Source organism: Equus przewalskii, chromosome 27 (assembly GCF_037783145.1).
Source record: "Equus przewalskii isolate Varuska chromosome 27, EquPr2, whole genome shotgun sequence".
Lineage (NCBI taxonomy): Eukaryota > Metazoa > Chordata > Mammalia > Perissodactyla > Equidae > Equus > Equus przewalskii.
This window is the reverse complement of record NC_091857.1, coordinates 34,921,389-34,935,355: the sequence shown is the minus strand read 5'-3', so window position 1 is coordinate 34,935,355 and position 13,967 is coordinate 34,921,389. Positions and strand designations below refer to the sequence as shown.

The 13,967-nt window shown below is 50.1% G+C and overlaps 1 long non-coding RNA gene across 1 annotated transcript; it reads left to right on the top strand.

Moving 5' to 3' along the window:
- The first annotated feature begins 638 nt into the window (after positions 1 to 638).
- Positions 639 to 12,458, top strand: LOC139079883 (uncharacterized). The gene is made up of 2 exons (XR_011533874.1): positions 639 to 796; positions 9,328 to 12,458. It is a non-coding gene; the product is annotated as an uncharacterized lncRNA (long non-coding RNA).
- Positions 12,459 to 13,967: the final 1,509 nt, after the last annotated feature.

The following is a 13,967-nucleotide window of genomic DNA, read 5'->3' as shown; positions in this document are numbered from 1 at the left end:
GTGATCACTCTTTGTGCATTTTTGCTCCATAAAAATACTCCCGAGGCAGGGCCAAACTCCCATGGCATTGATGGGGAAGCACAGGAGGAAGGTTCTGGAGCCGATGAACGGGCACCTAAACGCTGTTGGATGTGCCCGTCCCTCTGAGCCTCAGCGTGGGATTTTTTGGAGCAGAACATGAAAGGGGCATGTGATCCTGATGTCAAAAACAAATCCTCTGCAGACTCCAATCTTAGGCTCCTTTTCTTGGAGTTTTCATTTTTGCGACATCAGCAGCCTGACACCAGCCTGCTGTTCAGACCGCAGTGACCGCCACGCCAGCACGCGGTTCTGTTCAGAGGGGTAATCAACTGCGTCGTTCCATAGTCTCGTCTGCCCAGGCTCGCAGGGCACGATGTGACATGCATTTTCCAGTTGAGAAAAAAAAAGTCTTTCCCTTATTCTTATCACTTTAATCACTTTTTTCTTTTAACAGAGGGACCATGATCCTGAGAGGGAGGTGATGGCCAGAGGAGGTGTCAGGGGTCACAGCTGGGGGCTCAGATGAGGTCCCCTCCAATTCTGCTGGGGTGGAGACCCAGCACTCTGCTTGCAGGCTCAGCATAGATCTAGGTAACGTGCTGTTTTCCCATCTCCAGGGACATCCATCTGACTGATAACGAGACAAACTCACTCACCCGGTGGACAGATTTCTGCGTGTATCTGCCGCCTAGCTTGCTCACATTTTACTGATCTCCAAGTGCCCACCTGACCCCCACCCGCTGCCTCTTCCACGGGGACAAAGCTTCGGTCTCCGGTACGGCACCTGTTTTCTGCATCCGTGGTCTTGGGCACCTACAATTTTCTTTGTGCTTTGAGACATTCCTGCAAAAAGTCAGAACGATACAAAGCTTCCTCGTGCCCAGGGGTGGGGAAGGGAGAGTCATGGGATTCCGAACTGCCAACGACAATTGCAGCGAACAAAACGGCGGCTGGCAGCCCTGCAGGGAGCGGTGGCTCCATCCAGGACGGTTCAGGGTCAGTTCTCTATGTGGAGAGAGACAGCTGTGCAGTGGCAGTGGGAGGTGGCCCAAAGAAGGGACGGGCAGACAGGAAAGTCAGGAATAGATGCAACTGCTCTGGAAATTAGCCAGCAGATTTTAGGTCTTTGGTTTTAGGAAATTATATGCATTCTCGTCGCTAAAAAAGCTGTATTTTTAAAGGGCCATTTCTATTCTCATTTTTAAGATGGAGCAACAGTGGGGCAGACACTGTGCATGTGAAAGATCAGAACTCCAGAGCAGGGCTGTGGGCAGAAGTGGACCTCAGAGTCCCTGATGGCTGCTCAGGTGGGTTGACGTCCGGATCCCAAACGTCTCCAGAGGAGCCATCGGTGACCACAGAGGTGGGGAGGGCAGGGATGGAGGGCAACGAGCGAGAAGGCCAGCTCTCTTCATGGGCCGAGAGACGAGGAATGCGTTTGCCAGCTGCTGGCTGGAGGTGGTCACGGAACCGCGGAGAAACCATCTCCAACTGCATTAACTGCACAGGACCGGAGACGGGAAAGGACCCCCAGCCCAAGAACATCCTCCCCAATCAGGTTTGGCTGCGAAGAAAGAGGATTATCTTGGCGAGTCCTCGCAGAGAGTTGTCAGAGCAGTTTGGAAATGGAAATCAACTTTGAAAACCGTGACATGTACAATGCTGAAACAATTTTATGTAAAACTGGAAATGTCCATGTGAGCTCTTTACTTTGGGAATTATCTGCTAGAAACTTTAAAGTCCATATGGGTTCCTTTGCCACTTCCCATATCTTACAGGGTCCCCGCCCCCACGAGGATTCAACCAGAAGCCCTTTGGCCTTCAAGGAAGAGGACAGAGATGGGGAAGAATGACCAACAGACACCTATCAACGATTTGCCAGTGGCAGGGGGTAGGGTTGCTGCAAGAAATATAGGACACCCTTTTAATGTGAACACAGAGGCAGAGATGGGAGTGACGCGTCTACAAGCAGAGGAGCACCAAGGACTGCGGGGAGAGAGGCAGGGGACAGCTTCTCGCTCACCGCCCTTAGAAGGAAGCAACCCTGCGGACACCTCCGTCTTGGATTTCCGGTCTCCAAATTGTGAGACGATACATTTCTATTGTTTCAGTTGCCCAGTTTATGGCGGTTTGTTACAGTTGCCCAGTTTATGGCGGTTTGTTACAGCAGACCCAGAAAGTAACAGAAGGACCTTCACTTGACTGCAGACAGAAAGACTGAGAGTTCTCTGCAATGAATTTCAGGTCCTGAATTCAAGGAAGGGGCTTTTCCAACATCCAGCAGAGCTGGATACACAAAAAGGGTGCAGACAGAAGGTCTGCCATGATCAGTGAATCCAGGCACAAAAACAGGGAGACCCGGGGCCAGACCCAGGGGCAGGCTTGGTGACACCAAAAAACACGTCGTCAGATATTCCTAACTTATGCACGTGTATTTGTGGGTGTGAGTGTGTGTGCAGATAAGCCCACATTGCGTTTTCTACTTACTGCACTCTGTGTAATGCCTTCCCTGGTGGGGTCATACTCAAGTAATCTTTTGATTGTCATTATGAAGTCTCAAATTAAAATAATTGCTTGAGATACTGTCAGCAAGGTGACTAGATCAGGGGCCTCGAGCTGCCAATGTCAGTCTAATATGCAGGTAAGAGGAAGCCTCCACCCTCTTAGAACTGTGGCTTTCACATACACTCCTCCCGCTCGGAGGGGACATGTGTTCCGCGCCACCCCCCCACTCCATCAGTTGTACGTCTGAAAATACCAAGTATTTTCAATGTGATCTAATATGCACACATATTTAAGAAACCAGGTATGCTGTCTGTTGCTTAGGATAATGCACTATCTCCATCCTGAACATTCACTAAACTCTCCTTCATCCAGCTCATCCACAGCAACAGAGGTGGTGAGTTTGAGGTCAAAGTTCCGAAGTCAGACAGCACGTGTTGACTCAGTGCCTACTGTGTGCAAATCCTAGGTGTCATCAGGTTTAGGTGTACCAGGGAGACAGGTGTCCGTACATTCAATGTCTTAGGGACTTTGGGTGACATTAATGGAGGGCTTGGTTGCTTTGACTTGGGTTGCAAACATGGGTTGGGTGTCTGTCATCAGACCTTTGTTTACAGCCTGGAGTGGACTTCTACCCCTTTGCACGTCTTTCCCCATCAGGCGTCATCTCTGAAGGAGACTCTTTCCTTGAGTCAGGTTCCTTGTCTGGCGGTTTCCACTGTGTGGTTTTGGATTCTTGCCCCTTTCACTCTGCTCTTGCCCTTTCTTTGGCTTCAGTTCGCTTTCTTTTTCCTATTTCTCTCCCCAAACTGTGCCCATCATCTCTTTTAAGAGCTTGCCTCTTCCGGGAAGTCTTCCTGGAATCACTCCTTTGCCCTGTTCATCATTTATGTGATCTATCTGAGTCTACCATCCTCGGGTTAGTGATGTACTGCTTTGCGATGTGCATCTGATTTCACCAAAACCCTTTACAGTCTCTGTTTCCAGGTCCTCATTTCACCCTCCGCTCAAAGGTTTGCTCCAGCCCCCTCCCCTTCCACGCATGAGCAGGGGCTCGGCTTTTCTGTCCAGTTACAAGTGACACGAATCCACCCACACTCTTGTTAAATAACCACTATGACATTCACGTGAGTTATGGAGAAGATTAACGGAGGAAAAATGACAGAGCCCCCCGGGGCCGTGGAGCTGCTTATCACACAGGGCTTTACCCCATCTCCCTGTAATTAGATTCGCTGTGACGCAGCCAGTTAATTGTCTGCCCCGCCCACCAGGGAACTCCAGCCCCATGAGTGAGCACACAGGCCTCCCCACCGCAGGACAGATGTCGGGCGCGGCTTGCTTCCCACATGAACATCTGCTCTGTTGTTCCCAGTCGGTCACGAGAGCCAGCCGGCTCAGACTAGCAAGGGATGCATTCCTGGGCGAGGCGTGCGTACTGCCAAGTTTCTGAGCACCGGGCCTGGGCCTCTCAACTGTTAGAGCTGTTTTCCATGATTGGCAAAGCCTCTGTTTCTGCATTTAGAAACCAGCATCCACAGACTGTGTTCCCTTGTTCTGGTGGCCTTAGGCTAAACGGGTTTAGGAACCAAACGTCTCTTGACATGGACATGTACACGCTGAGTAATTTTTATTTTGGGCATCCACAGCATTTTTTCCTTTCCTCAAATTGATGAACGAATGACGTGAGAACCAGGCCCTGCGAGCTGAGAGACCGTCACACAAGTATGGCGCATCTAGCTCGAGTCCCAAAAGTCTTTAAGGTTTACTAGGAAACCCGAGGTCCTGACCCAGCTGCCTCCTGGCCCCAGGACTTGCCTGTGGCCCCACAGGAGGTCTGGCCCGGCCGGGGACTGTGGGTGCAGCCTGTGGTGGTGGTTGGTTTTTTTTTAAGCACATAATAATTTGCAGATGTTGGCAGTAACCAGCAAAGCCAGAGCAAGCTCCAAATGCCAAACCACAGAAATACATCGTTTTTACTGTCTGATTCCTGGAAATAAGGCAGCGTCACAGTAAAACAATTCACAAAGATGAATATGCCTGTTCCCTTTGGGCAGTGGACCTGTGCCGAAGTGGTGGAAATTAGCAGCTCTTGGTCAATTGCGTTGTTCCACAAAGATGGAGAGAAATCTATTTGCTTCTGTGGGTGCGTGGGAGGGTCACCATCTTCTTCATGTGATGATGCATCTTTAAGGAAGGCCAGCTGCCCAGAGCTTGTCTTGAAAGAGACGTAACAACATTTGCGTAGGTTTCTCATGTCCGGATCAGGAGTTCTTAACCTGCTCTGTGCCTAGGACTCCTTTGGCAGCCCGGTGACTGTCAGGATTCCTTCTCAGAATAAGGACTTTAAATGCGTGAAGGAAATTACATGGGATTACAAAGGAAACCATTATATTGAAATAATTAACAAATACTAACAAAATACTACAAAACCTCAGAACTGTGATATGGTAACCCATGTGCTTCTGTGTTAACATATTAAAAACAAATTGAGCAGTCTAAAAAGTATTATAATTTCAAAGTAGAGATAAGCATGGAAGGTATTGATGATACTTGCAACAACTGAAATGCAACATAAAAATATCTGTGACTTCGACAATCACAAGTGTGGCTAATGCCACATGCTTTCATGCCTGTGGTCCTGATGCAAGGAAGCACTGATGTTCTGTTTGAGGTCCATGAAAATGAAAACAGAATTTCTTTCCCCTCCAAGTGCATAGACTGTGGGACTTCCACCCCTGTTAAAGTCCCCATATTCTGTCCCCCACGGTGACGCTGCCCTGTCCCGGGCATCCCCTGGCAGGTCCGATGACCCTTGGCCTTCTGCCATCTCTGAGTCCTGCTGTATCTTCCCTAAGGTCTCCTGTTTGAACTGCATCCTCATGACAAGGCTAAGCCATTTGACCCCTTTCAAGGAGTCAAACCAAATTGAACGCGTCAGTTCTGTTTAATGGCCCTAAACCCATATGGCGGGTCCACTCATTCTAAATAGTTTTTCCCAAGAAGCAAGACACCAAAGAACGAAGCCTGGTTTTCAGCAAGGCAAACTAATAGCACCTGTATCAGCTGCCTGTGGCTGCTGGGACCCAGTACCATGAATTAATGGCTTCAAACAACAGAAATCTAATCTCCTGCAGTTCTGGAGGCCAGAAGACCGAGATCAAGGTGTCACCGAGCCATCTCCCTCTGGAGGCTCCACCGGAGGATTCTTCCTGCCCCTTCCAGCTTCTGGTGGCTCTAGGTGGTCCTGGGCTTGGGGCTGCATCACTCCAGTCTCTTCCTCCGTCTTCACGTGGACTTCTCCTGTGTATCTTTTTGAGGACACCATTCAACCCACTGAAACACCTGAGTCAGAAAGAGTCTAAAGGAGTGACGGAGCGTAGAAACCAGGAGAGTGGAGAAGCCGAAGTTCCCCTGATCTAACCTCCCCTCCACCCCGCCACCTGCCCTGGGTTGCAGGGGAACCCACAGCCAGGCTTTCTGGAGAACCTACACCAGGCCAGACTGCGAGCATGGGGCTCCCATCAGTTGTCTCACTAAATCCTCACAACCACATGGTGAGTTAGGGCTGTTGTATTCCCATTTTAAGGATGAGATGTTAAATTAACTTGTTCCCATCCACAAATCAGTGCTGAAGTGAGGGCTCGAGTCTGGATCGCCTCATTCCAGATGCTGTCATCCTGCCCCTCATGGCCTTCCTGTGCCGTCCAGGGCGCTAGCCACTCACCTGTGTGGCTATTTAAATTCAAAATAATTAAATGTAATTGAGAGTCCAGTTCCTCCATCGTAGCGGTGGCGAGCGGCTACCATATTGGACAACGCAGAGAATACTTCCATCGGGACAGAAAGTTCTAGGGGGCAGGGCTGCTCCAGACCACTGTTTCTCTTATAATAATACCTATATTAAAAGGTACAACAACTAGCCAGAATCCTCAGTTAGCATTTTCAGGACGTTTTCTCGACAAGTAAGTACTATGGAGAAAGAAGCAGACGAGAGGCGGAAAAGCGGAAGAGAGATTTAAAAATGTCAACCACATTCCAAGTGATGTCAGAGAGAGGCGAGTGGGGCCCCACATCCGGGTCCTGTGGGATCATCATGGAATGGTGACCTCAGGGCACAGAGCTTCTCATGTGGAAAAACAAGAGTAAATTATATTGACTCCACCACACAGACTAAGGGAAGCAGAGCGACTGGGGTTTTCTCCACAGAAGCCCAGAGTTTGCAATGATCTCCTTGAACTAGACAGTAAAATGAACTTAAACGCCTCATTTTTTGAGCATTCCACTTAACTGAGCTTCAGTCACGTTCACAGGTTGGAGAGAAGAGGGCTCGCTGGCCGTGGGATCACCCACTCCTGCCATTTTCTTGCAGTCGGGGGATTTCTTTACCGTTGATCTGTTTCTCATAATGGCGCTAGTGAAAACGATTCAAAATGGAGGCGGACACTTGAACAGGGCTTGCTGGCAGGGAGGCGACAGCTGGTGCTGGAAGAGATGAGGAGCCGGGAGGGGCTGCAGGGGACACCAGGGCCCCGAAATCCTGTGGTCAGCTCTGCCCCAGTGTGGCTTAGTGCTTTGGGCTGGGGATGGGGCTTTCATCACCTTTGCCCTTCACAGGCGGGGCAGGTTCAAGCTGTAGGCAGGTCTTAGAGGCCATGGTAATCACCTTCATGCATCCTTGATCCAGAAAAGAATGGAAAACAGCTGGGGAAACTGAGGAAGGATGCAATCAAGGCCCAGAACTGTGCCACAGGTGAGCGTGTGAATCACAGGATGGAAGGGCTGCTGGTGTCCAGCTGGAAGTCATGCCCTGGGGGATCCAGAGTCACTAAGCAGCTGCGGGCCTGGGGGTGACTGTGGGTGCTTTCCTCATGCTCTTAATGCCTGGGCTCTTTCTTGAGCCCCTGCCTGGCTTCCTTGCAGAGAAGCTGCTGCTTCTGAATTTCTGTTGCCTTTAAGCCAAACAACAGCTAGTGGCCCTTTCTTAAGGGGAGGACGGTCTGAGTTCCCACCTCTCTGCAAAGGGCTGGGCTTTGGGTCTCTGGGAACATCCTTCCCCCTTGTCATCCCAATGAATTTATGAACAGGCAGCTTGAATGCCTGTTTGTCAAGTTGCATCGTTTTCCTGAAAACATGGGGATGCTCCTGGGGCCACTGTGCACGTGTCTCGTTCCCCTAACCCAGATGTGGTGGAGATGTCGAGGCCTGGGGTCTCTCAGATTCCTCCCTGTGAACAGCCCCTCCCAGCCCAAGTAGCCGTGGGAAGGAAGGTTCCAGGGAAGGGCAGTGAGCAACAAACCAAACTGGGCTTTGCCAAGATGCCAAGAGCCCTGTGGAGTGGATGCACAGACAAGTGGGGTGGGAGCCCTGAACCTACACAAGCTCCCCAGATCAGCAGGCCCTCTGGGGTCACCTGCCCAAATCCACAAGCAGAGCCTGGTGAGGGTGAGAAGAAGTGCTTTCTGTGGCCCTGTAGGGGCAGAATGCATCCAGCAGTGTGGCCCCAGATACCGGCCACCTTCTGTCATCCAGACGCGCAGACACATGGACAATGGGCAGAGCTGGCTCTCCATGCCCTTGGACAAGGCCTGAGTATTCTTTCCCATCTATGTCCTATGCACAGTATTGTTACTGAACCAAAGTGGGCCTGCTTCTTGGTGAGTTGAAATCAAAGCCTTCACCAGGAGTAGTTGTTACACAAAGCAAGATTTATTTGCAGCAACTAAGGAGCCCATGGGGTATTATTTCCCAAAGCTGTGGCTCTCCAAGCAAGGGAAAGCAGGATCCTTTTATTTCAGATGGGGAATGAATACTCAAGAGGGAGTTTTCGTTATCATGTGTAGAGCTAGGTATTTGCTTACGCAGGGGCAATTGGAAAACGTGCTTCCACATACATCGCATGTTATGATAGTAAGGCCTAAGCTCCTCCTGGGGTGGAGATCTTAACATTAAAATGAAGCAAAGGTCGTCTCTTGGGCACTTCTTGGCTGGTCTGTGCAGGTGTGGCTCTTGTGGTGGGGTTTCGACCCGTTCAGGGCGGTTGGTGATTGCATCTCTTAACATAACTGAAAAAGAATTTGGAAAAACAGTTACGTGCTTCTGAAACCTCCTTTGAGGCAATTAATCAATGACAGTATGGGTTCCCTGTGCTGAGTCCATAGCTGGCCCTGGGACCTGCCCATCTATTTAATCCTGCAGGAAGAGACACCTTGTGTCTATGCATTTACAGAGAGATTCTGCATAGCTCACCAGAACCAATGGGACTGAATTTGGTGTCTGATTCCAGATTCTTCTTTAATTGTCTTTCTATGCTTCCAGCATGGTTTCAGAAATTTAGTGATCTGCACGTTCTCCAGGTTTGCTGGGGAGGTGGGGGCGGTGGTGGGGCAACTGGAGGGGTGAGTTCTCTTGTCACCTAAGAAAGCTTCTTTCAGGAGGTAAAATATGTCTCTTTATAAAGGCTAATTGCTGAGGTTAAGGACACACGGCCACAATTAGCTGGAGGAATGTGGCATGTAGGAACACATGGGAAAGAATAAAGAGCTGGTTGCAAAGGTTGCTGAGGGATTATCTGAGCCCACTGGCTGGCTGCCCTGCGGGGTGGGTGGATGGTGCCCTGGGAATGGCCTTGATGGAGGCTAACCTTCGGGCTATGAAATGCAGTTTTGAAAAGATAATTACACCATAATGCCGCTTAAATTTATTTCAAGAGCTTGTAAACCTGCTCGCTCACTGTGATGGAGGCTGTGGGGTTGGCTCTGCTCACTGGATACATAAATGAAAGGTTTGTTTTTTCTTTTTTTACAGGAAATGTTGCCATCAATCATATGCTTGGTCTTACCTGTGTCCCTCTTCCTGGTTTACTTGGTTTTGGGGGCAGTGGATTTGTTGGTAGCTGGAATGCTTCCAACACTAAAAGAGGTCAAAGGAATGACAGGATGGCCCTGGGAAAGGTGACTGTGACCCCTGAGTACCATGTCCCCCAGAGGGAGCCCCAGCGGGGGAATGGCCATGCTGCTGGATGAAGTCAAGGCTGGTTCTCAAATGTCAATGTCCACTAGATTCATCTGAGAAGCCCGGAAAAATGCAGATCCCTGGACCAAGACCAGAGAGTTTGGTTCAGCAGCCTAGGAACCTGGTTTCTTATGAGTGTCCTAGAACCTGATTGAGGAATCCTGGTGAGGCACCCTGGTGGCAACCCTATTGTTCCCTGAGACAGGGCGCAATAGCTCTCCTATGCTTTCGACTCCAAATGGCAATATTATGATTTATGTAAAAACAGAGTCTCTATCCTGATGAATGTTCTACCTGGAGATAAGTTAAGGGCTGAAAGAAATACCGAGGGCTGACTAGGAATCCAGAACCTCTGCTACGATCTGCTGAAGCTCTGCGTAAACATATGCCATCACTTGGATCTAGAGTTCTCTTCACGTTGCTCTTTAAACCACTATTCACCGAGCACCTTCAAGGGCCAGGCTCGGATGACCAAGAGGTGAGCAAGCCCTGGCCCCGTGCCTCCTCCGTGGAGCCTACATTCAGTGGAATAGGATCAGCCCTGGAACACTGATTGCTTTACTTTCTTTTCCACGCATCTCATCTCTCTCTTCAACCCAGGCAGCCATTGTCTTGCAGAGACAGGAACAGTCAACACTTAATATGACTCTTGAAGTTCATGGTCTTAGAATCCAAAGCCTGTGATTGCAAGACCATGTGTTCAACACCTAAGAGCTCAGGAACTCAGCGCTCATACGGTCTAGTGGGAGGAGGCGTGAGGCTGCACAACCTGGAATGCTGAAGGAAGAAAACTGGCCCCCCTCAGCCCGCCCTGAGCCCTAAACCAAAGTGGAACGTGTCTTCCAGGAGGTTAGGAAGGCTGTGTCCTGTTGCTCTTAAAACCAACCCTCTTCTGTGGCCAATCCAAACATAACTCCAGAAAGACCAGGGCTGAGATGTCACCTTGACCTCGTGGTGGCTTCTCATCTGGGCCAATCCCGTCCAGCACCTCCAAGCACCTTCTAGCGTCCAGACACCCTCCAGTCTAAACTTGATAACTCTTGTCGTAAACATCTCCGGGTGTTCAGGGTTGGGGCTCATTGTAGTTTAATCGTAAAGCCAAAGCCGTGGTCCTCGGGGCATCCTCGGCTCTGAATGTGAGCAGTAGGTGTAGAGACCAGAAGAAGAACGGACAGGGCCGATGCCCCCTTGTCACTCCCAGCCCACTGTGCAAAGGATGTTCCTAGAGCTGACCCAGGTGGGGCGGCCCTGTTGGTTTAGGGTCAGCCCCTCCCTGGGGGACGAAATGCCCCACAGGGCTTAGGAGCAGGGCCCAGCTTAGCTCCCTGGCAACCCCATCTGCTGGGGACACCCGGTGGGGTTGGCAGGGCTGGCCTCGTGTTGTCCCCTCTCCCTGAGTGAGGGCACACCGTCAACCAGGCCAGGAAACTCTCCTGACTGCCCAGATGTAGGGCCACTGTGACCTCCCTCTGAGCCTTTATCTGTGCTGTTCCCTTCACCCAGAGAGCCCTTCCAGCCATCTCTACATGCACAAATGTCTCCTGCGCCTCAGAATCTAGCTGAGACACTTACACCTTCACCAAACTTTCCTGACCACACCTCTGAAGTCCTCTCGCGCTGTTCCAATGCCTCCCTTATGTTTAGATTTGTGTTGCCATGGTGATTCTCCTACCTCACTCACCAGAAGAGATTTCACCGAACTCCCTTGCCTTCCGCAGAGGGTCTGGATCTGAGCTTGACCTGGGAAAACACTCAACAGAAGGACCACCCTGTGTTCCTTCAATTGCCTTAGACCCAGGACAGCCAGCTGCTGTCTTAGTCCGCAGGGCCGGGCGCAAAGGGCAAGACAAAGTATGGCAACTGCATTGGCTTCACTGAGCTGCTAAGATGGTGATTGAGTAAAATCGTGCACTCACAGCGCGAGGTGCCCCAGTTACCAAAGCTAATGAGAGCAAAACAATCTTTCTAAAGCTACCACTTTTCCAATGCCCCCAGTGCACGAGGCGATCTATACACATAACATAATTGGACTCTCTCAACAGCCCTGCAGTGCCCATTCGGTGGTCATCATCATTACGATCATTTTACAGTCGGGATAACCAAGGCTTGGGAAGATCAACGACTTGCCTCAGGTCCTCAGCTCTTTAGAGTCAGAACCAGCATCTCAACTCAGGTCTTCTGCTGCTCAAATCCACACTTTACCCAAATACCCTAGAACTGCTTCCTAAAAGCGCTTGGTGAAAATAGTAATTATCTAATTTATTTTTTACTTTGGCAAATGGTTTTCCACTTATTATCTCATTAGAAATAAAAGGGAGATTTGAGAAGTTCTTTTTACACACGTTGTGACACCAATGGGACCTTGTTGGGATCCCTGGCCTCCACGAGCCTGCCCCCTGGAATCTCGTGGAGATCTGGTTCAAACCAGACTCCGAGTCTTGGATCTTGGGGGGGCCTCAGCTTCCGGGCGATTCCTGTGGGCCGCCAGATTTTGGGTCCTGATTCAGAGTGTGATTTGGTCCCAAAAGCCAACACAACCAGGCTGACACTCTCTTTTCAGGGGACTGCTGACGTGTGCTCCACGGTCTGTGGAGCATGAAGATTCATCTCCACCCAGGTTCAGCGTGGGGACTGCTGTCCCAGAGCCCATCCCCACGGGCTGGCCTTCTAGGAATTTGCCTGGAGGCCTGACTCCCAGGAAGTGCCTCTTCTCTTCCCATCACTTCTCTCTCTTTCTTCAAAAAATTGTTTTTGGTTCACGTGTTAGCGGTCTATTAATAATACATCCTTACTCCCCCCTTTTGTGGTTGGGGAAATGCACGTGGGAGGGAGAATTCCCGAGCAGGAGTAAGGGACTCTGGCTTTGCACCCGGCTCAAATCCTTATTCCACATGGCCTCAATAAAGCCGATTCTGAACGTCGCATTTCCTCTTGTGTACATGCCGCCCACGCCCGGTCTGCCTGACTCACAGGGTCCCTTAGTACCAGAGAACCATAAAAGTCCTTTGAAAAATATGAGGCCTAATGTGACGGACAGTGGGATTGGGGGCAGTGTAGCTGAATGGGAATGGCATGGCTTGAGGTCACAGGTGGGGTGACCCCACCCTCTGGTTTGCCTGGGGCAGCCGTGGTTCACACTAGTGACATTTCAACTCTCAAAACTCGTTAAAGATATGGTTAACCTCAACATAAGCCCCAAGGCTTGGGATCTTGTGCAAATCGCTGAATCTCTCTGTCTTAGTTTCCTGTTCTAAAATGGGGATCGTGATCCGAACCAGCAAAACCCTGGGCCACCGAAGTGGAGCGTGAGAACTTAACCACTGGGCCAAGGGGTCTGGATGTGGACCTAGCACCACTCATCAGGCCATGCTGAGGTGGCGTCCCACATAGCAGAGCTGGAAGGACTTACAACTAGAATATACAACTATGTACTGGGGGGCTTTGGGGAGAAGAAAAAAAAGTAAAATGGGGATCATAATCCATGCATTTAGATGTGTTTTGTGAACATTGAAAGAGATTCCAATTGGGAGCCCTTTATAAGCTGGAAAAAAGTCACAGAAATAGTGGGTGTTATTATGGTTGAATCTAAGTGATGTGAAACTGGGAGGCAGCATTTCGCGTAAGCTCTGGAATCAGGCTCTTCGACAAGGGTTATCCCTTTTGTCCTTCAGACCTGTCTCCTCTGGCCCTAGAGACCACCGGCTTCCCTCCGCCACTTACCTTTTCTGAAAACCAGAAGGACTGGAGTCTGGATTTCTGAGCTGCCTCCCAGGGTTGACGTTCTATGATTTCATGATTCTTAAGAATGTTCGGCCTGCTGGTCTTGCTGCTTGTTTTCTTAAGAACAAAGACAGCCAGACTACCTGGACATGGAATGCAAGCCCAGCAGTGAATTACACGGGCTTTGAAAAAAGCATTAAGCAGAGTGATTATGTCTAATATGGAGCCTGCTGGCCTCGCCAGAGCCTGGTAACTGGAATCAGATGTCTGAACTTGATCTACACCTGCAGGTACAGTGACGGCTTTTAATCTGCCAAGCGCTGTTGTTGAACTGTTTGAAAGCATTCAATAACTTTCTTTCAAAGCCAGGCATCACATGACTCTTTGTTTTCCGGAGCCAAATTGCGGACGGGGTGTTACAACTGACTTCAGCGCCCTGGCCTCTGCTAGAGGGGCCTTTCATTTGGATTTGTTTTGCTTTTGTAGAGTTTCCATGCGCTCTCTAGGGATGTCTGCCGACAATTAATCAATGTCATATTATGAGTTCGGGGATCCTCTTGGGTTGGCCCTTGTCTTGGATGATGAGATTGCTGCAGGGAGTCTGGCTAAGATGGCACCTGAGGGCGCAGGCTTCTAAGAACCTGGGCTCCGGACAGAAAGAACAGAAATGAGGGGGAGAGTATACCTCCAGGCCAACCATGCTTGGGCAGCAC